The 23165-nt window shown below is 45.6% G+C and overlaps 1 protein-coding gene across 9 annotated transcripts in view; it reads left to right on the forward strand.

The window, feature by feature from the left end:
- Positions 1–23165, forward strand: part of NRXN2 (neurexin 2) — a 318520-nt gene that overhangs the window by 83954 nt on the left and 211401 nt on the right. The window lies entirely within an intron of this gene.

Here is a 23165-nt window from a genome sequence, read left to right on the forward strand (position 1 = left end):
CTTTCTTTATGCCTCTTGATTTGAACTCATGGAGGCATCTATGTGGGCTTTGTGACAAGAACAGTTTGCTGTTGTCATCTGGGGGTGTTCTTTCAGTTTCTCACTCGAGTCTCCAGCTCTGGGATTTGCAAGTGGTCTCCCATCCAAGGACTGACTAACTGATTTTGTTTAACTTTTGTGAAGTTGATGAGGTACTGCCACCTCCGTAGCTACATTTTAACTGAGACTTCCAGTTTACCTGGAGCTTTGGGGCATGCGAACCAGAGGCATGAAGGTGGCCTGCTTAACCCGGCCAGTGAAGAATTAATGGACGCACAACATCCTAAGCTTGTGTTAGTTATCATCTTGGTCAGTCTTCTGTTGATGGTGCTGCGTAAATCCAGGCTGTTTGGTTTGCTTATGATGTAGTAGATTGTACATCGCGGAAAATGGCTTAATTCAGTCATCAGGCTAAGCGAGTTGTGTGAATGCAGATGAAGAGAGTTGGGAGAATGCAGGGTTGGTAAGTGCAGTGGCCTCTGCTTGGGAGTAGGTGATGGAACTGATGCTGAGTAATGTTTACACCCTTCCCTTACATGTACTGAAATTTTCTTCTTGTTCCGGATTTCCTGGGACTGAGGTAGCAAAGGGTGCTCACAACGATGCTTTAGGATACTTAAGCCGTCTTCTTTCCTACCTCTCTCTCCCCTGCAAGGATGAGTCAGTGTTGGAAGAGCTGCTTATATGCCTTGGGTTCCAGGTTCAAATCCCCTGGGAAAAAGCCCTCTCTGAAATTCTGGAGAGCAGCAGGTAGATGGGTAAGTCAGCATCCTGTGTCTGTAATAAAATGAACCCTTTTATTTGGTACCATGAAGACTAGAGCCTTGTTTCTCTTTAGGCCCAGGGCCAGAGGTTCAGTCTAGATGGAGCTATAAGGAAAGTTCACCTGGAGCCCTGCAAGGTGGCTGCTGGTCTGCCTAAGGTGGCGCCTGAAGTGGCTTCCTTCGTGCCTTTACCCATTTGTGTTACACCATTAACTGGCTGCATTTGCACAACCCTCTTGATTATTTTTAATCTTGGTTAAGGAGGTTTTAGAAAGGGGTTTAACGTGTGCATGGATCATCCCAAGGATTGTTTCCACACAGCACATATGACAAGGTAAAATATAGTAGGAGCCTTTGTGCGAGGAGCTCATCTTGGTTGCGGCTGTCCTTGGTTTGGTCTTTTGCAGCTGAGCGTGTTGGGAAAACTCCGATATTTAGTCCGTTTTTGGTCCTACACGTTGCGCAAACCCGTTGAATGCATCAATTCAGTAATCAAATATAGATTTGTTGTCTGAGCTCAGACAGTATTGTATTCGGGCTGTGTCCCCTTGCTTCTTCTTGTGAACTAGCCTCTAGATTTCTCTCTCCAATTCCCTTGCACGTGCCTTGTATTTGTGTGTATCTTACACACCAATATTGAACTCCGGTGCTTGTATACTTGCTTCATAGCCCCACAGACCAGAGGCTGGTGAGATGCTCATGCAATCGCAAGTAATATTCTGCGTGTGATACTCACACTATGTGTGTGCACCTCCCCCTTCCACGCCAGCTGCGCAAAGCGTGAAAAATCGCAGCCTTAATATTTAATTACAAAGCAAGCAATTAATACTCTCCATCCAGGGAGGGTGGGGAGAGACGCCCAGGGAATGTTAGCATTAATGAGGCATTCAATACAAATAAGATGCCATTAATATACCAAAAGCTGTGATTGATTTGGATTGGGAAATCCTGCGTGGAAGAGCAAGGGGTGTGTGCGGGGGGTGAGGGAGTGTCAGTAGGTCAGTGGACAAGGACATAAAATACAAGAACCAGCACACTTTTCTGGAGTGACTCTTCTTTGTTGTAGCTGTGCGGTCTATTTCTGCGCCCGTTGTGGGGGTACAAAAGACAAATTCCACCTTGGGATCTATTTATTTAATTTATTTATTCAAATCTTTAAGGAAAGAATGGAACGCAACGCTGCCAACCTGTTTAAATTTGTTGTTCAGTCGTTAAGTCGTGTCCGACTCTTCGTGACCCCGTGAACCATATTGCGCCAGGCCCTCCTGTCCTTCACTGCCTCCCGGAGATTGCTCAGTTTCATGCTCAACCTGTTTAAATGGGTTTGTGTAATTCAAGAACCTGACTGTCATCTTAAGCCAGATCATGTTTCATTTTATTGTTTTATTTATTTGATTCGATTTACATGGCCGCCATCTTGCACAAGCGATTCTGAGCAGCGGGCACAGTTAAGAACGTCAATATAACAATAAAGAATAAATACTCAGCAGGAATAGAGCAAATATTAGTTCAATTAATACCTGGACCACATAGCCCTGGTGTGCAGAAACAGATGCCAGGAGTTACGTAGCGATGCCATGGGCTGTGCCAGCCTTGTGTGGCTGAGAATTGCAGTGTGGGTTTTGGGAAAGTTCCACCAGGGATGGCTGCTATAGATTCCGCACAGAACTTGGGGCTCCCTATTGTTCAGACTGGGCAGAAGGTTGTTTCCAAATTCCCCACGGCATGCCTTCCCAATGTGCTGCAGAAGGGATGGCAGGCATTGTCATCCAGGGCCCTTCGATGCGGGCGAAGGGCGCTTTCCGTGAATTGGCAAGGACTCCTTGTTGCTTTGACAGAGCTCTTCCGTTCCCAGCCTTACTGCCGGCTACTTGTTGGATCCCAGGACAGTCTGCAAGCAAAAATTTTCCCCCTAAAGTTGGGGAGCGTTCCCCCCTTCCAGAAGCAGTCCAGAGGGGCACTACATCAGCTGCACTCAAGTGCTCACGACAGCAAATCCAGGGTGTTAGTCCATGTTCCAGCCCAAGTGGCTTCCTACACTGGTTGGAATAAATTTGCTTACATTTGTGTTGTTTTACTCAGACAAACCTGGGGAAAAGGTAATCCCCCTCCCCAATCCCCTCCCAACAACTGCCCCTTTTGACATTGCTGGCCACAGTTTAATGGGCTGCTGAGCTTTGCATCCATGAGGACTAGAATCTTCATTTTTGAATGGACCCTTTCAGTCCCAATAAGGACACTTTAATTCCCAAGGTGCCAAATCCTTTGCCTGGTTCAGCCCCTGTTGTCTAGCGGGAAGCAATCCTACTGCGGCGCATGACGTTGTCTTACTCTTCCCTGGCGCCCAGAGGAAGAAGCTTGAATGATGTAAACTTGGGTTAGAATCTGCAATGTTTATTTACCGGGAAAGTGATGTGTGTGTGTGTGTGTGTGTGTGTGAAAAAGAAAGTGTGTTGAGTAGGCAAGGAGAAACAGGCGCTGGGATTTCCCAAGGCGCTGTCATGGTCTGGATGACTTTCCTTCCCACCCACCCGCTCAGAGAAAAAAAGAATCCCACTACAATTTGATACACCAATTTTGCTTTCATGCTTTGTACAACCCCTTCCTCCCCTCCTGCTCCCCCCGTAGTAAAAGGACATGCAGATCCTTGGCTTGTTGCTATGCCGACTGCGCACTGGGAAGCAGGCGTGCTGATTCCCCAGGGAACAGAAACGGGCATTAATTGTCCTGAAGTCTCCAGTTGATGAGCTAATGACTGAAGCTGCCTCTGTGCCCGAGGGGTGCCTCGTGGCCTGCTGCTGACACGGAAACGCTTCTGGGGCCATCAGGGCTATGCCGGGTGAGGTGAGGAGTGGCGAGCCTCTGTGTGCAAAGTGCCCGGGAATGCTGGTGCGATGGGGGGACACCGATGAGCTTCCCTGCTAGGCGGGGGCTGAGCTGGCTTGACTGCACCAACTGTGGAACTGGTTTGTCTTGAGGTCTCGGGGGGTGACCCTGGTGGACTCCGTTGGTTAGAGTGATATGCTCCTACCTGAGTGGGGGGAAGCTCTGGAGCCCATTGGGGTTCCAATATAGGTCCCATAAGCCTCGGTGCCCTCCACCAGGCGGTTCACCATCTGCATGAGCCACTGGGAGAGCTCATCCTGGGAGTGAGGTGTCCCCAGCATCCATTCATACATCGCCATCCCAGGCCAAACTGGAGATGTTGGACAAGTTCTCAACAGGTGTCTGGAGCCTCTGAAGATCTAGATGGGACAAAGCAGCCCCAGACTACATCTTCACAAGGTGGACTTGCTACTAGTCTGTAAACATCTGGGCGATCAGCCCCGGTAGTTACTCTGCATGGGCTGATGAGCCCCCCCGAAGGAGTGACTCATGGCCCTGGGGTCCCTCCTGGTGTCTTGGCTTGTGCTCAAACAGCAGGTGGCAACTGTGGCCAGTGATCCTTTCCCTGGCTTTGCCCATGTACACTTAGGACTCCAGCTTGACCGGGATGCCTTGCTGATGGCAGTTAACGCCTTGGTCACCATCCAGTTGGACCACGCAAGGCTGCCTTTGGAGGCAGCCCCAAAAGTGCAGCTGGTACAAAATGGGTCTCTAAATTGTTGGCAGGACAACCTGCCAGGGTAGAGTAACCCTGGTTTTAAAGTGGCCACGTCAGTTGCCAACAGGCTTCCTGCTCCAGTTCCTTACCAGTTACTGCTTTTAAAGTCCTTAATGGCATCGGGCCTGGGATCCCATGGAAGTGGGCAGCCCGTTAAATAGCTGTAGGTTTAGAGTGCAGCTCCCCCGTCTTTTTGTTAAGATAGTTTTTAACTGTTTTAACTCTATTTTAATGGTTTTGTTTTAATGATGTTGATTGTTTGGCTTTGTGTTTTTATTCATGTGCGCTGCCCAGAGTCACAAGCATGAGATGGGCGGCTGTATAAATGAAATAAAATAATAAAATAAAATAAAAATAATGACGTAGCCCTGGGTACATCTGGCAATTTAATCTGTCCTCCTGGTCCCATTATCTAGAGAGACCCACTTGAGAATCCCCCTCCCCATAATAAGTACATGGTGGGGTTCTTGTCTGTGGTAGTTCCGTTCTGTGGAATTTGCTCCCCAGAGATTTTGTTAATGTTCTGCAAACAAGTCAAATTCTGTTCAAAATATTTAACAAGCCTTTGGCCCCAGTTGGCTTGAGTGTGGACACCTATCTTAGGCATCTGGCTTAGTGATTTTGTTGTTCTGATACTTTGTTCTATTGTTGGACATCACCCAGACTCCCCTGGGATTGGGGTGCGTTGTCAGCATCGTAAATAAATGAATGCTGAGCGGTTCTCCTAGCCAGGCTGGCTGGAGAGCGTGGGGAAATTCACAGACCTGGAAAATCCAGCCAGCGTGATCGTTGCTGAGGATTCTGGGAGTTGAAGTCCACACATCTGGAAGGGCCTTTGCCTTTGGAAAACTGAGCTTTGCATATCTTTTCCATGCCCCTTTCCTCTTCCTCCATCTCCTTGGAACCCAAGTCAGGGTGATGTATTAGAAAGAAGTTAGTGGTAAGTTAGTTATTTAACCCACTTTACAGATTGTTGTCAAAGACAAGTAGGCTGGGGTGGGGTGGGGGAGGAGCTCAAAGGTTGATCTTGCTTTTGGGAAGGAAGGGCAGCTTAAAAAGAAAAAAGAAAAGTATCTTTCCCACAACAGCCTTGCATTGTAGGCTCCCCAGATTCAGGACTGAATGACGATTTTGAAGCTAGCTAGCAAGTCCGAATACATTTGGTACTACAACACGTTGGCTGCATTCCCACAGCACGCTAGTCCAGCCAGAAGTAAGGTTGGGTAGTTTGTGGTCCAGCAAGTGATGAGACCCGGTCCTTTTCTTAGCATCTTGTGTAAACCATGCTCCTGGGTAAGTTTTTATTTGCTTATCTGAAACCCAACAACCACGTTTTGTTAAAGCAAGGTTAGAATTTAGCGTGTTCTTTAATCCTGGCCAAAAGAAGCGAGCTAAACCAACGGATTGTCACGTTTCTTTTGATGTAAAAGAAAATGAAGCAAAATCCCCATGCCTTGCTTTGGACCTTGCTCTGTGAGGTGGCTTTATAAATATATATATTCATAGTGTTTTAATTTTATTTTCCTCCTGAGAGAGCCGAGGGACTGGGCGCGCCTTGGGACCCTTCCCACCCCACTTGACCCCGGGTTCAAGTCTGGTTCCAGCCACAGAGCTTTGATCCGCCTCGGTTTCTCTGGCTTTCCGAGGACTCTGGGGGTGGCGCAGCTAAAAGGTATTTTCCAAAGGTTGCTTTTAAATGGCTGCCTTTGAAGGAGAAAATGGGGGTTTAAAAAATGAATGAGGCCGCCTGGGAGCCCTCAAGGGAAGAAGCCGGCTCGGGGAAGCAGCTGCGGGGTTACCGGTTCCCAGCTCCGGAGGGCGGCCACCAAAAACGGGGCCGGAGCCGGCCTTGATCGCGTCTGGAGGGCAGCAGCTGCTTTTCCGGGCTCGAATTTGCTCCTTGCCACCTTCCCTGGCGGCTTGGTGAGCCGCTGGAGTGCGGTGGATGGGGTCTGGCGGAACGTCGACCACTCGGAGGCATAAAGGGCTCGGACTGCGGGCCCTGGGGAGGAGGGAGCCGGGCAGGACCCAGAGGAAACTGGGTTGGCTGGGGCTGCGAGATGCCCTTCTGCCCGCAAGCATTTGACCTTCCCGCCCCACAAGCGGCCTTTGGTTCCAGAGCCTTCAGCTCCCCATATCCTTCGCCAGCTTGTGCCTCTCCAAGGTGGCGACGGGAACCCGCCCTCTGCTTTTCCTCCCCTTCCTTTGCAGCCTTGCCCTCGGACTGCGGCAGAGCAGCTGACAGCGAGGGTGTGGTTTTCTGCCGATCCCAGATGGAAATGCATAAAAACTTCAGTGAAAGCCCTAAACTGGAACATTTTGTAAACCCATTGCCCCCATGATGAAAACCCGGAGATTAACAGATGTGCTGGTCCTGCAGCTCCGTGGGGTACAGTCATATACCCCTCATAGTGCCCTCATGCCCACTTTGCCTCACTGCCTGGTCTGCTGATGAACCCTTGCTCCTCTACAAAACCCCTTGGTTTGTTCACACACATGGACTGACCCAGGTTCTCTGATTCAGTCACTTTTCTGGCTTTGCCCTCTGTACAAAGCTAAAAAGCAGCAGCACATCGTGCAGATGTGGTTGCTAGTTTTACCTGAGCCGGATAAGCATATTGTGCGGGTAGCAATTGCGCTTCGTTAACCTGCATTTAGCACGTTGTACCAAAGAGATGCCAGTGTCAGGCCTACAAAGTCCAAATCCCAATCCAGAAGAATTCTCATGAAACCAGGCCTGGTTCAGATAAAATCTCCTTTATTGGATGGTACATGCAGCTCAAAGCAAAGCATTGCTAAAACTAAAGCCCACGTAACTTTCCCTCTACTTTTACCCCTTCTGCTCCCCCTTCTTCTTTGGTGCCAGATTCCTTTCTCACCGAGTCGTGGCCTTGTGAATTCCCCACCCTGATAACACCTCTTCTTCCTGGCCTTCGAGACGACACCAGTTCTGTCTTCTTTCACCCCCCCCCCTTGTTACAAATGGCAGAATCAAAGCAAGCAGACCTGGCATTTCCTATCCCTAATAAATCAGTCATCCTTTTGCTGTTCATTCGATTACTGCAGGTTCTGACAGCCAGCTTGCATCCCAGGGCCTAAGCTAGTCTATAGCTCTAGATGCAAACCAAGAATTCACAGGGATATAAAAATGGAAATTGGAAATCAAGAGAGCTGCACTTTACATTTAGGTTGAATCTGGCAGGGTGGCATTTCCTGATCCTTTCTACTGATTTACACTTAATTTTTTTTACCTCCAATTTTGATTTGTCACATCTTGGCTGGGTATTTTTTTTCCCAGTTTACATGGTGACGACCTTGGTTTATAAGCAAGAAGCAAGAACATTTGCTCTGCATGTAGTTGAAAAAGAAATCTAATCTCTCTGAACTGAGTGGGGAAGGCAGAGGTGAGGGGACCAGCGGGGCCGCTGCTCATCCACCAGTCTGGGTGATGCTAATCGGTGAGAAATACAAAGTCTCCATCAACCCTTCAAGATAGACCAGACTAAGAAATCAGAGTTATGAATGCTAATACTGCTTTTTCTCCTGTTCCTCAAGGTTATTCCTACTTTCCCTTACAGCCTCGAGTCCAGCTGATTTCTTGATGATTCCATATGTTTCCATATATTTTTTGTAGCAGTGTTTTGGAAGTGGTTCACAACTGCCTTCTTCCCCAGGACCTTTTCCAACTTTCCAGTCTAGTATACTGCTAGAATTTCCTGGTGGCCTCCTATCCAAATATGAATCCAGTTCAATCCTGCTTAGCTTTTTGGGGGGAAGATCAGCCAAGGTCACCTAGGTACTGCCATCCACCTCAGTACAAGAGTCTCTAAATCCTGCCTGTCTCCTGATTGTTTTCTGACCCCTTTGATTCTTTGCACCAGTATGGAAGTGCTGTGCTTTTGTAATGGGAAGTAGGAATAACCTTGAGGAACAGGAGGAAGAGCTGCAACCAAGACAGTGGTCAGATAAAAGAAAACTGAGTCCAGGGCAGGAATGTAATTTGAGATCACTATCACTTCCTCTGTGCTCAACATTGTACCTTTGTTATGCATCCCAAGATCGTATTAGCTCTTTTGGCAGCTGCAGTACAGTGCTGGCTGATGCTTAATTTGTGGTCTACCAGGACATCCAAATGCTTCTCACAAGCCAAGTACTACCTACCTTGTACCTGTGCTGATTTTCCTGCCTAAACTCAGAACCTGACATTTTTCACTATGGAACTGCATTGTGCTATATGGAATGCAATGCCGAAGTCTATCAAAGTGCTTTTGAACCTTCAAATGAAATGAAATGCAATGAATCTTTATTATGGTCATAGATCAGCATGCTTTTGAACCTTTAGCCTATCTTCTGAGGTATTCGCATCTTCTACGTTCGTGGAGGTGTGAATTGTGAATCTGTAGTCTGGCGTGTGGGCTACATTCACACAAACACAGCCAAAGTGATCATAGTTGTCATCCCTGCAGTGCCAGCTATTCCAGAATCAGGGGGCCACAACAGAGAAGTCTTCACAAACTACTTGCCTGACGTGTACAGATGTGAGTTCTCTAAGAAGAGATCCCAGAGATGAATGCAGAAATTGGGTGTGACAAAGCAGGTGTTCAAAGAACCGCAGTCCTGGCCTTCTTGCATTTTTGCTGTTTTTACTTTTTGCTTCTATGAAACACTAATGCTTTGCAAGTTATGTATTGTTTTTCAGTGGTTGTATTTAGTTCGGATGTTGTGCAATTTTGAATTGAGGGGTTTCAGACTCTAACTGAACTCCATGTAGTTCCAGTTTCCTTGATCTCGCCCAGCTGGACGGGGCTTGACAAGAACTAGTGATTTTCAGATGGTTGACAGCTTATCTCTGACAGTTGCTCTCAAAACATAAACCTGTAGCAGAGTCTACTGATGCTTGAAACGTTCTCCGAGGAACGCTTCACTTACTGGGCAGTGTAGTAATATAATCTGGCAATGATCGGGGCCTGGTGCAGGCAAGTCAGGGTCTCAGCTGATAGCACCCTTTGATCGTCTGTTCTGGATACCCGCTTTTTGTCGGAAAATGCCTCCAGTCTCAAAGTGGCAAGCGTAGCTCCTATTCAGGCAGACCACCTACCATCAGAGCCTCTATCTTGGCAGGATATATCAAGAAACTGAGCAGCCACACCACTCATTTTGCACCCACGCAGACGGAAGCGAGTAGCGTCGCTGATCATGACAAGCATTGATTGACAGCCCACCTTCAACTGGCATCGAAATGAGAAGTTTGCTGAGGGCACACGAATGACGGTGAGTGAAGCAAAAGGCAGCAATCAGAACAATTTAGTACAAACCCTTTTCTCAGCCACCCTAAAAACTTAATTTAGCAGGAGAGAAAAAGAGAAACCTCACGCTCGTTGGAGATGCAAACAGGTGTGTGTGCAGGATAGGAGGGCTTCCTGCACGTCCAGAATGTTTCTGAAGACATTCAGGCTTTTGAAAAGATGGCTGCATCAGCCCTCAGAATGAAAGTAGCAACCTTCTGGCCAACACAGGTTGTTGGGTTTGTTTTTTACACCCCATAATTTTAAAGTAGAAACTTGTGAAATTCAAGATAATGGATGCTTGAGTCCATTGCAGAGAAAGTGGGTTCAGTCACTTTATTGCTGTGTTTGCCGAACGTGCTTAAACTGATTACTGAGTTAACCTGTTTTCTGGTTCACACAGCATACTGCACCATAAAGTAACCAAACGAGCTGTGTTTGTGCATTAGGATAAACCATACAAGTGCACGTGCAAACTTTGCCAAGGTGAAATTGATCCTGCACAGCATATTGATCAAATGCAGCTTCTATTAGAATCTTGGGATCTTAGAGCTGGAAGGTCGCTTTGTTTAACCCCTTGCTCGGTGCAAGGATCTAAGTTAAAGAGACGAAGATGGATGCCTATCCAGGATTCCCTTGTGCACATTCAGCAAAGGGGAATCCACCAGCTCTCTCAGACACTGAACTGCTCTGAGTGTTAGGAAAATTTTTCTAACATTCAGGTGGAATCTGCCTTCCTGCAATTTAAATCCATAATTTTGTGCCTTGTGCTCTGGAATGATGAAAAGGACGTCTTAACTTTCTGTGTAACATCCTTTCAAGTATTAACAGAGCTTAATATTAGTCGTCTCAAACTTTAACATGCCCAGCTCCTTCAGTCTCTCTTTGTAGGGCTTAATTCTAGTCCTCTGGTAATTCTTGTTTAATTCTCTACACTCTACACTTCTTCCAGTTTGTCTGAATCCTTCTTAAAGCGTGATATTCCAAACTGGACATAAGACTCGGAGTGGATTTTGGCCAATATGAATACAGTGAAGCAATTTTTTTCCGTGATTTGGAAATTATATAGTTGATGCAGCTAAAATTGCATTTGACTTTTTTGTATCTGCATCCCACTGTTGACTCGTATTCAGTTTGCAAGCAGTACAATTGATTGATGCTATGCCAATAAGCAATGTCCCTAACATCCTGTTTGGAGATATAGAAATTTCTAGTATGTCCTTTTGTAGCAAGGCAGAGACCTATGCAAAAATGGCTATGGGAAATGTAGCTACTTTCAGCCAAATAATGGCTGTTTCTAAAGATGCCTGAAAAACAGCTTTCTTGCAGTGATGCAGCAGTGACATAAACTCATCGCTATCAACTTAAGACTCAGGGCTGTTTATATTACTTGGAATCCTTCCAAACGAGGCATTTAGTGCAGAATCATTGTCATTTGTTCATTCATTCATTCATGTGGATCCAGCCGTTAAATTTTGCAGTTCATTATGAGGAGTTGCCATACTGTTGTCCTATAAAGTATCACAGCTACCTAAGAGATCAAAGTATTTTCCTTAATCCTTTTTGGTCTGCAAACATTTCTTTGGGAACAGAGCTTGTAGGCAGAGCTGCCAAGGCTGCTGCTCCTTTTTTTTTTTTTTTTTAAATAGACTCTATTTTCTAACAATTTATGTTTTTCAGATATCTCTTTTGATGCTGCCCTGCTACTTGGTTATCTTCCTATATGCCTTATTTTAGGCACCCAAGTAGCCTTATCTTTATGCAGTCAAAGAATTGGGGTCCTCTTTAGTAGTTATAGATGGATCTGGAAAAAAAAATAAGGCGATCTGGATCTGGTTAATCCTGGGATGGGAGACTAACAGGAAATCCCGGGGCTGGCAGTTAGATGAGGAAAGTTGAAAACCTTCATGGTTGGGCCCAGAAAATTTCCAGGAATTGGGCGTGACTCGCAGGAAACATTCACCTCATTGATGCCAGCAAACGTTGGCCGATCTAGAAAGCTAAAACAAGTAGAACCTGCTAAGTGCATGCGTGGGAGACCACCAGGATCCCCGTGCTGAAGGCCAGGCTGGGGAAGAAATCCCAGGAGAAGACACTGTCAAGCTGCCAAGAAAATGACACGGACATGCTCATGCAGTCACCGGGAGTCGAATCGGCTGGCTACTAACAGGAATGATTGCGCCAGCATGCGCAGTCCTCGGAGCTCATAAGAGGAGAAAGAATGGAGGTTGCCCCAGTTCTCAACCTTGGGAACTTTAAGATGTGTGGACTTTAACTCCCAGAATTCCCCAGCCAGCCATGCTTAACATGCCCAGATTTTGATTGATTATGGGCAATAAGTTGGTGTTGACTCGTAGCAGCCCCATAGATAGACCTTCTCCAGGATGATTTGTCTTCAGCCTGGTCTCTCAACAGTGCCCCCATCGCTGCTGTGATCAAGTCCATCCACCCACAGCTGGTCTTCCTCGTCTTCTCTTTCCTTCTACCTTTGTCCCCAGCATGTTGGTTGGGGTATTCTGGGAGTTGAAGTCCACACATCTCTAAATTGCCAAGGTTTAGAAACACTGGCCTAGGCAAAAGGGGCCAAAGCATTTTTAAAGTCCAGAATGTCCAGATAACATCAGGTAGACCCTCCCGGATTCCCTTAGTATACAAAGGGGGAGGAGGAGGAGGCCCAGCACAGTCAGACTTGCACGGTTCTGCTTTTGCAGCCGATCTCAATAAAAAGAGCTTTAGCCATCCTGTGGAATTGGTTTCCTGGTCTGGTCTGCCTAGCGGTGCTGACAGTGATTTAGGATTCTCAGCTCCTGCTTTGCCATCATTGGCTGGCGCGCCAAACGTGGGCCTTTCAAACTAGAAGGCCCTGGTGACAGTGACTCCTGCCCTCATTGCCTTGTGGCTAGACTACCACAGTGCATTCTGCATGGGGCTGCCTTGGAAGACGACTTGCAAGCTTCAGTTAGTCCAAATCGGGGAGGCTCATCTGCGAACAGGAAACCATGATACATCTACACTACAGTCATCACATTGATTACCAGTTAGCGTTTGGATGCAATTGAAAAGTCCTACGTATCTGGATAACTATGGGGCTATCTTTCCTGGCTAGATGTGGGGCTGTAATGGTTTATGGGAATGACCTTGGGAGACGGGGAAGAGCCGCAGACTAGGCAGTGGTCGGATAAGAGGCAGCTTAGTTTGCAGAAGGAATGGGGGAGTGGCAAACGTCTCGGAAGGGACCCTCCCTAGTTTCTTGGACTGTAAAGGTGATGGGGGGGGGGAGAAGTGTACTTTCAGACTTGCAAGATTCTGTCAATGTAACCTTACAATAAAGATAGAGCTAGTATTCCTGACTGTGCTTCTTGTCTGGACTACCTCACAAGGCTGACAGGGGCTAAGCATTTTCTGAGGGAGGGCACACTGAAGGCCCCCCCCATGTTAAATGAGAATTGAGAGTTCATCAGTGCACCTTCTTGATGGTTACCCAAATCTTTAGAGCCCCTTTCCTCGAGATGTGCAATGTTCCTGACCTCTCGCCACTGAAGAGTTTATTTTTCTGCTGGGCATATGCACAGATCAGTGTAAATCAGTCAGTCCGTATCCTCTTCCAAGTGTGCCTGAGTTCAGGGGCCTCTTGAGGAAGGGGTGACCCAAATGCATTTTATCCATTCCTAAGACGAGTGCAGGATATTTCCCAGTGTCGCCTCTCTGCTAAATTCTGTGCTTAGCTTAACAAAATGCAATGGCTATGTCCGTTAAGAAATACATTTATGATTTATTTATTTATTAGTTAGATTTACGTCTTGCCTTTCCTTCAGGAGCCTAAGCTTAATGTGATGTATTACCCCCATCCTTGAAGGCAATCCATAGGCAGAGCGAGACTTGTCTTCCCCAAATTTGTCTAAACGCTTCAAGAAAAAAAAGGTTTGCGGCCATTAACGCATCTTGTGTCAGAGCTTCATACTTTGGTAACGCGTTGCATGGAGACGTCTGCCCTAAATCATCCACTGATTATTTTCATTGAGGGATGCTGTGTAATAAGAGGGAAGGCCCAACTGGTGAGACATTTGGCTGTAGCGACCAGCGAACTGAACAATTATGGTGATGATTTAAATTTATTTTATGCCTTCTTTTGAGAAGCTTATGGCAGCATATATATTTCCTCCTCCCACCTCCATTGTACACACCGTATGCTGTGTTCTTGCAGCCCTTTTAATCTGGTTATTAAATTAACCGATCTTCGGGAGTTGCGCAATTCAGGAAACTAATCAGGAGTTGTGTTTGCCCAGAGCTCTAAGCCCTCCCTTCAAATTCAGCAAGGCTTAATCAAGCTTAGCCTGTGGCGAAGGGCAGACTCTACGCCTTTCACTGGGCTTCTTAAACACGTTGTCTGAAGGCAGCTTGTGACTTCACGACTCAGCCACGAAGGAAGATTGTAGTGCAGGCAATGGGGCTGATTTTCCCCAACTGGCTGCGCAACCAATTCCAGCAGGAAATGTTTTCAAGAATCCCAAATCCTACAGAGATTAGGATTAATGGACCTTGGCCAGTTTCCTTTGCCACCTTGGAGATGCCATCTGGGCTTGGCACAGTCATTTCCTCTGATGTGTGTTGTCAGAAGTGGGCAGGATTCACACTTTCATTTTAAAACCGTAGTTGTGCGTTAAGGCCTGGAGGGGGACACGATGGAAGCCCAGGGATATAACCAAACAGTAAAGCTCTCTTTTTTAAATTATTTTTTTATATTGTGAAACATATGTAATACATTATATTATTTCAGTGCAGTGGTACTGTATTTGTACAGTATTGACTAAAGATTATTAACACCTAGTGTTTAGATCATTTAGACTATTGAAGATAAAAAAGGAGAAGTATTATATCAGTATTAACTATGATTTAAAATGTCAGTGTTAATAGGCATAAGATTATTTAGCTTTTTCATCCAAAACTGAATATAACATTAAAAAAACCGCTGCAAATTACTTCAAAGTATTTGTTGTACAATAAGGGTTTCTATCTTAAGCTGCTTACATAGTATTAAGGTCTTTGCTGTATTTTTGCTTATTATTATTTCTGCATGTTAAAGAAAGAGATAAACAATGCAGATTTAACAATGACTGAAAATTTTTTAAAAAAGGAAGAGGAAAAAGAAAAAGGTTACAGTATCCAGTAAGGCAAAGCTCTGTTTCAACAGACGCATCTGGGTAACTTTCAAAGCAATATTAAAATCATTTGCTGGTGACTTTTTCTGTTTGTTTGTTTTTTTCAATTGCCCAATTAGTTTCCTGGTGGTCTCCCATCCTCAGATCTGACCCTGCATTGTGTTTTTGAGATCAGCCAAAGCTGGCCAGGTGCTACAACATAGCTGGAGATGATACAACCAGAGGGGAATGGATGTTAAGTCTCCTTTCGTTCTCATTTTGAGAAATGTCAGGTTTACAGATCAGTTTTTTTGACTTAATTGGAGCCTTCACATTCCTATTTTAGGAATTTACTGTTATTTGGGACAGGAAATTGCATTTGCCAAATGTAGGCGTTTTGCTGCGGAATTTCATGGCTCTGATTTTGGGGGATTTGAAATAAGAGGTGGGGGATGATATGCCGCCTGCCCGCCCACCCTGGGTTTTACCCCTCTGTCATTCCTGGTGCCAACTTTCCTTTTTCTTCTTGACTTTTGAGCATGTGTGTTCTTTAACTTCTTCACCGCCATCCCAGTGAGAGGGTGCACATACGTGTGTGTGTTTTAAAAGTTGTGGAAAGGCCAGTGTTTGGGCCCTACATGGAAGTCTGCAAGGGAGCTGCTGAGCAAGGCTGCCAGACTGGGGAAGTGAAAAGTGTTTGCTTTCAAGAAGAAAAGTCCTCTTGGTGGGGAGCCGAACAGAGGGAGTGTTGAATTAATACTGTTCTCCCAGCTCCTGGACCTGAGGACTGTTATCTCATGCCAGGACAGATCCTGGGCCCCTCCCAGCCCCTGACCCAGCAAATTTCGAGCTCAGAAACTGGGAGGAAAAAGAGGACTTGGCTGGATATGAATGCTGATCCTCTGGAACAGCAGGTGGCAGATTGTTTCTTGTGAATGCCCACTGCTGTGCCCCTGAAGAGCCGCGGGAGAGGCGGGGGGGGGACTGTGGGGATGGGCTCGCACCGCCAGCTGTGCTGAATTCCTCAACCAGCCTTTTTCCTGGGTTTGCACAATGCATTCATCCCCAGCTGGGTTCATACAACACAGAGGAAGTCTCTCACGTGTGCAAGATGCCTAACGTTGATCCAAGTTTAATGCAAGCCACGCTTCCCGCGTTGCATAAATATGTCTGCTTGGACTTTCACTGATTTGGTTGTGTCATTTGCCCATGGTGGCGTGAGCATATCTGGTGCTACCTCTGAGATTTTATCCTGGGGAAAAAAACACCTCTGAGCATATGCAGAGTTCCTTCTTTTCTCCTCAGAATCATCAGAACCAACCCTCTTTTTAGGCTGCTGGCGAGAAACATGTCAGTTAAGGCCATCTTTAAAAAAAATTGGTGGGGCTCAGTTTACGTTTTCTGGGATACTAAAGCTGTTGCAGTAAAACCGTATGCATCTTAAAGCCTTGCTTTGCATTTTCCTGGCCATTAAAAGATCTTATAGAGTATTTTACATTTGCAAACTGCTGCCACATCGCACTGTTGCAACTGCGCCTGGGGCTGATCGTGATACTCTTGATAATAGGTTCCCGTGTGGCATCAAACTGAAATGTTTGCAAAAAAGAGAAGACAGCATCCCAGGAAAGACCTCATTTTTTTCCCAGTGGATCTTTGTTAGGGCATTCATGGATCACTGGTGGAGGAGGGGAGGAGGGCCAACATTTTCCCTTCTTTGGGAAGGACAAAATAGCCCCATAGTTTTTTTTATCTGCTCTTGTTCAGTTTGATGAGGGAGAATTTGCTGCAGTGTCAGGAGAGGACCGTGTTGCAGTTGCCCTGGCTAGCGTGTACCAATAGTGTACTTGTGTCTGTGCTGAGCCGATGTGCAAACAAGGCCATGTGCTACGCTGTACAATATTGACTTGCTTATCGATTGCTTGTTAGATTACTTTCCCACTTCTCCTCCAAGAGTTCTCTGCTTTTCCCCACCACAACAACCCTGCAAGGTAGGTTGAGCTGCAATGGAGCAGTGAGCCCAAAGTCATTTTGTCAGTAGCTTTGAGCCTGCGTCTTCCTGTCTGAGTCCAGCACCTTAACCACTACACTTGGACGTTGCGTTTTATGTGAACGCAGCCGTTACATTTTAGTAACCTCGGTTTAAGATTTAGCACGTTGTGTGAACGCAGCCATCAAGTGCTGAGTGCTCAAGGGGTGTTTCTGGGTATCTTTTCTTTTATTATACAGTAATCTCTCCGATGGCCTGCAACTACTCTGGCTTTCCCCATTTCCATTCAGTCTCAAAGAGGAACCTCCTCCTTTTTGAGATGGGGAGACGTGGGCAGCCAGGTCAAAAGTGTCATCGCCCCAGACAGCACCAGTGGTAGCACTCTCCGCCTGCACCCAGACCATGGAGAGAAATTCAAAGGAAATGTTCAAACTCCCTGAGAATAAGGGAGAAAAACAGAAGCCTCCTTTGCAGGGGAAGGAAACTCCTGCAGGGAAGTCAAATGATTACAAGCGTGTCCTCTAAGGCTTGGATTTAGCCCCCCAAGAGACTAAAAGTTGTGATTTGTAATCTGTAAATTCTCATGAACTTTACGCTCTTGTCATACACCTCAAGATAGTATTTGCCTTTTTAGCAGCAGCATCACCCTGTGGGCTCACGTTTCATCGGTGGTGGACAAGGACATCCAGCTCCCTTTCCCATGTTCTACTACTAATCCAGGTCTCTCCTATCCCATGCAACCTTAACATTTTTCCTTACCAGGCACAAAACATCACCTTTTCCCCATGTATTCATTTATTTAGCTGATACCCGGTGCATTCAACAACTCTCAGTGGTTGTTAAATTCCTTTCAACCCACTGCTCAACCCCATCTAGATCTTTTTGAACCTTCTTTTATCTCAAGTAAAGGCTGAAGCTGGCAAGTGGGAAATAAGCCAAGGCGAGTGGGCTGATCGGCCGCAAATATATGACTTATTTTCTATCTACAATAAAAGCTGTTTATCTCGCTGTGCTGTGTCCTTGACACATCTGCTGTTAATTACTGGGGGCAGAGTCTGGTCTGAAATCTGACAGTTTGAAGGAAGTTTGTCTGTTTCTGTTACTGAATCTAAGGCAGCCTTTCTATTTTAAAGATAAATTATCTGTTGGGAAAAGTTAATCTTCCCTTCTGGTAAATCCGCTAAGCCATAACCCTACACTGGGGACTGTATACATGAGAGTTCAGCAGTGTTTGGAGATCTAAAATTGGGGAAAGCTGAGTTTCTCAACTTAGGGTTTTCCTACCTTTTAATTTACTAAGAATCTGTGCAAGCAAACTTGCATTGAGGACTTATTTTTGATGATGGAAAGTGATTCATCCTTTTCCCCCGTCAGAGTCTGGCACAGAAAATCCTTCATTAAGGCCTCTCAGAATGATTCAGAGTGTTTGTGGGAATGGGCAGTTTTGGCTAAAAGATTTCCTTATTTTTTGGCTGTTCTGCATATATTGATTCCTCACCCTTTTTCCCCCTAAGCAAGGTACATTGGCATGGAACAAGTAAACCCTACTGAACTTTATTAGTATGACAGCAGCTCTGGCAAAACAGGGCAGCTCTAGAAAATCCATCTCTCCAATCATTTTTTATACATATAGACAGACAGACGTGGTGGTTATCACAGTTTAGTTAGAAGCTGGCTGGGAAATTCCACTCTGACTTGGTGAGCTGATCTGAACCAGGAAGCAGAAACGCCGAGAATGTAAACAAGCATTTGGCATCAACAGACACCAGGCAGGCTGGAGATGAGACGAAATCCAAGTCTTGTTTCTGAGAAGGAAATACTGCAAGAGAGCATGAAGGATTGAGATCTGAATGAGTATAAATTCTGAACTACCTTTGTTCCCCACTCAGAGAATATCAACTATTTTTTGTTTCCTGGAATACAATCAAGATATAATTCTAGCTTTGTTTGTCCTCGTCTCTGTGAGACAATTGGCTTTGAGAGTAGCTACTCTGGATTTAAAAAACAAAAAAAATCTCTCCAAAAGTAAAGATCATAACATACAGGAAATGCCAGCCTACCCATGTTTGACCAGGGCATCTGTGATCCAGCCAGCACACAGGATAATAGTTTAACCCTGGTAGAGAGGCTGATTGAATCAGCACTATTGTTTTGCGATCACCATTCACAAAATAACAGGGAAGGTTCACAGCCAAAAACTCCAGTTAAAACAAACCAGGCTTGGAATGTTTTCTGAATATAGCAGCTCAGCTTTTGAATGAGCTAATAAAGCGTTTTGTAAGAACTTGTACTCTGTTCCCAAAGCAGGCAGTGCCCAAATCTGTAAACCATATTTCAGCTTTGGGTGACAGCTTGGTTCACACGACCTGCTGAGACGAGGAAGGAGCTCTTTTAACAAGCTCAGCCACAATCCATTTTGATCAAGTCTAGCATACTGTAAGAACCTAGCCTATTTATTTCCGTGCAACAGTCTTAAGACAGTCCTAACAGTGACCTCTATTATCTGGTTAACATAATCCATTGTAAAGCTGCAGCAACATGACAACTCTGTGCTTTAAAACTGCCTGTTGTGCCCTTTGGCTCCCCTCCCTTCATTTACCATCTGGCCCGAGGGTAACTGTAGGAAGGGAGAGGGTTCGACTAGATGATCTCTGGGCCCTCCAGTCTAAGGTTCTGGGATGCAGAGTTCTGGAAGAACTGAAACCTTGGACAGAGTTGCTGGGTTCATATCTAAGCCATAAGGTGATTTGTTTGGATTAGTGTGTTAGGTAGACCAAAGCCTCATAGTTTGTCAGCCATGGTTCATAATTTAGCGTGCTGTATAAAACCAACCAGTTGTGGCTGATTCAGTAAGCCATCATGATACCAACCATGGCTTAGCTTGATATGTGAAATCAGTCAGTATTTTGTGCCTTGGGTATATTCTTCCTCCCTTTCCTGGGATGGGTCCCTACTCCACACGAACGGCTTCAGCGGGCACGCTTCTTTGCAAGGCAGTTCAGGCGAGAGCAGGCCTTTTTGCGGGCTGGCAACCTTTTTCCTCTGAAAGTTAACATATTTTACATGCCAGTCATCTGCAATTGGAAGATGGCATCGCTGAGCTTAGTGGAAGGGCCTCCAAGTGGGTCGATTGTGCACCCGCCTTAATAAATTGGTCTCTCACTGCACCATAATCTGACCACGTGGGTTGGGTGTCACACTGCAGTACGTATTCACACATGCACAAATGAACCAAGCTCAGAGCAACTCAAGCTGACAGGCTGTGTCAATGCAGCCATAAAGTCTTTCACCTCCCAGGTTATGAGGATTGTTAGGTTATGAGACTCCTCCTCTGAACCCCTGACTTGGGAAGAAAATGTATGTGTCCCATTTTTAGATTTTTGGACTAAGCAGGATACTTTCAATATTAGAACAAGTTTACATTTCTTCCTTCCTGTGCACTCCCCCTTGGATCCAATAAGCTTCTGCCTTCTTGGTGGCTTGTTTACGAATATTTTTTTATTTTTTATTTTTAATATTTATGCTTATTTCGCTGTGGTTTATTTAAGGAGAGGCCTGTCTGTTTTCCTTGTTTAATTCTGTAAAGCACAGTGTTGCCTGAATAATAATAGTAATGCAGATGTACGAATTGAGCGTTCGAGTTCATAATGAAATAGCATAATATTTTGCTCCCCCATGAGGTGAGTAAACAAGAGCTAAGTGGAGAAAGCAGGTGAGAGATAAGCAGACCCCCTTTTTCTTGGTTTCCATTTGGCCTTGCCCTGAATGCTGTTTTACAGGTGGGGGGCTGAGGCAGGGGCTTTCCACCTTTGCCTTACGCTACAGATCTGCAGTGGAGGGGAGCCTCTGCTGCCTTGCTATTTTTCTCTTGAGCAAACATGCAAACTTCAGAGTGAAAGCACATCCCAGACCATCTCAAGCAGCCCCACAATGCTGTAACCACAAGCCTCGGTTCCCTTGCAGATTGGGTTCACGTAGCCAAGTTAGTGAAGTGGCCTTCACACAATGTGCCTGTGCCTGGTTATCTGTTGGGGGCTAAATGTGTTGGGTGAATGTAGCATATTTAGATCATTCAGCGTACTAGATGATTCTGAATGAGCATTAAGACACGCTGCCTGTACCTCCCGTTTGGGGGGATGCTGGTAACAGGATGTTGGTTGACAACGTAGGCTCTGGATTAGAGCTTCCAGCTTGTATAGAACTGTGTCGGCAAGTTGGTAACACTGGCTTTGGTTGTGGCACTGTGGCCAAATTGTGCCCCAAGGGATACCGCTGCCCTTCCCCGTATGTAATAGTATGCGGGAATGACCTTGGGAGACAGGGGGAAGAGCCACAGACTAGGCAGTGGTCAGATAAGAGGCAGCTCAGCCTGCAGAAGGAATGGGGGCCTGGCAAACGTCTTGGAAGGGACCTTCCCTAGTTTCTTGGACTGTAAAGGTGACAGTGGGGGGGAGAAGTGTACTTTCAGACTTGCAAGATTCTGTTAATGTAGCCTAACAATAAAGATAGAGCTAGTACTCCTGGGTATGCTTCTTGTTTGGACTACCTTGCAAGGCTGACGCATTAGCAGGGGATGCTGCATGGGCACCAGTGCAATTACGGCTAGTAACCTCATCAGCGCCTTCTCCTGATTACTAAAAATCCTGCCGTGGCACCTGCCTGTGGAACATCATTCCACCTGGGATTAGATTAGCCTCAATATGGCAGAGATCAGTAAGTGGCAGAGATCAATATCATTGCACCCATCTGGTGGCAATCATGGCTTATGGAAATTTGCAACTTGGAATGCAGGAAAAATGCGTAGTAAAGACCACAAATTAACAAACAAAATGAACGAATGAAAGATAATTGGTGTGCCTCTGAGTCTAAGAGAAGAACGAAAGATGTAATAATCTGAATAAAGATGGCCTGATCATGTGGAATGGAGTAGATGGGACCTTGCAGGGAAGTGAAAGGTGTAGGTTTAATTATGAATGAAAAGGCTAAAATAAGTATAAATTGGTGTTTTCTAGACTGTTGTGAGCACCTATAAAAATAGGAATCCTTAGGGTAGTGATAGCTGCATGTTGCATTCTAATGAATGGTGATAATGGAAGAACTAGTCTGGAGGAAAATTGTACAATATTCTAAATGAATGTGATCTGGGGGTAAAATTACCCTGTTAAGCAGGTGAGATAGGGAACAGAGAATACAGAAAAAATGACGAGGCCATTTGGAGAACCAAGAAGGAATAAAAATGGTGAATATCTGCTCAGAAAAGGGTCTCTTGTTTTGAATATATAGTCAGCATAAATCTATTCATACATGCATATGGAAAAGAAATTATTGATTTGATTCTTTATAATGAACCATTGAGAAAATTATTGAAGATACAATGGTGATGAAAATTTTGAATGTGGCACAATCATTGTTTGGTAATGTCAAGAGTAGATTCTGGGGGAAAATGGAGATAAAGGTAGTCCTCGAGTTACAACCCATCACTAAGTGATGCAGTCGTAAAGCACGATGCCATGTGACCGCATCGCTTAACTATGGCAATCCATGCAGTCCTGGTTGTTGTTGTGACCCCAAGACATGTGAGTTGTTAAGCAGGAAGCAGAGGGAATCCCAGATAAGGAGCATGGGGTTGCTGCAGGGGGTTGGGGGAGGTCTGGCCCATGAGTTGAGGGAGTGCTGCAGTGCAGCGTGAGCACAGGGAGGCCAGGGAAGAAGGGCACTGGTGGGTGTGTATGTGTGTGCGAGTACAGGGAGGTTGGGGAAGGAAGGTAAGCTGGTTGCCAAGGGTCTGAATTTTGTTCATGTGACCATGGGGGCACTGCAACAGCCAGAACTTCGAGGACCAGTCATGAGTACCTTCGTTCAGTGCAATCGTATCTTCGAACAGTCGCTGAATGAATGGTCATAACTCGAGGACTACCTGTAGAAAAGGAAAGAAGTACAGATAGTCCTCGCTTACCAACCACAATTGGGACTGGCAACTCCATCACTAAGAGCCATGGTCGCTATGCAAAAAAGATCATGTGACCGTGCTGGACTTACTATGTCACTTCTGCTTCTGTCGTTAAGCAAATCACTGTGATCGTTAAGTGAGATATCATGTGACCACAATCCCTTCTGTGTTCTCCTTTAATTCTGCTTGTTGGAAGCCAGTTGTGAAGCTTGCAGATGGTGATCACGTGACCGTGGGATGCTGCGATGGCCATAAATGCCAGGATTGGTTGCAAAGCTGGGTTTTTTTTCAACCATCATTACATCGAACAGTCACTAAATAAGGCAGTCAATAAACAAGGACTACCTGTAAAAGAAATGAAAGATGAACAACTGCAGGAAAAAAAAGTATAAGTCATA

This window comes from Python bivittatus, unplaced genomic scaffold, assembly GCF_059951505.1.
Source record: "Python bivittatus isolate LINGU-HERP-01145 unplaced genomic scaffold, Pbiv_v1 ctg000180_np1212, whole genome shotgun sequence".
Classification (NCBI taxonomy): Eukaryota; Metazoa; Chordata; class Lepidosauria; order Squamata; family Pythonidae; genus Python; species Python bivittatus.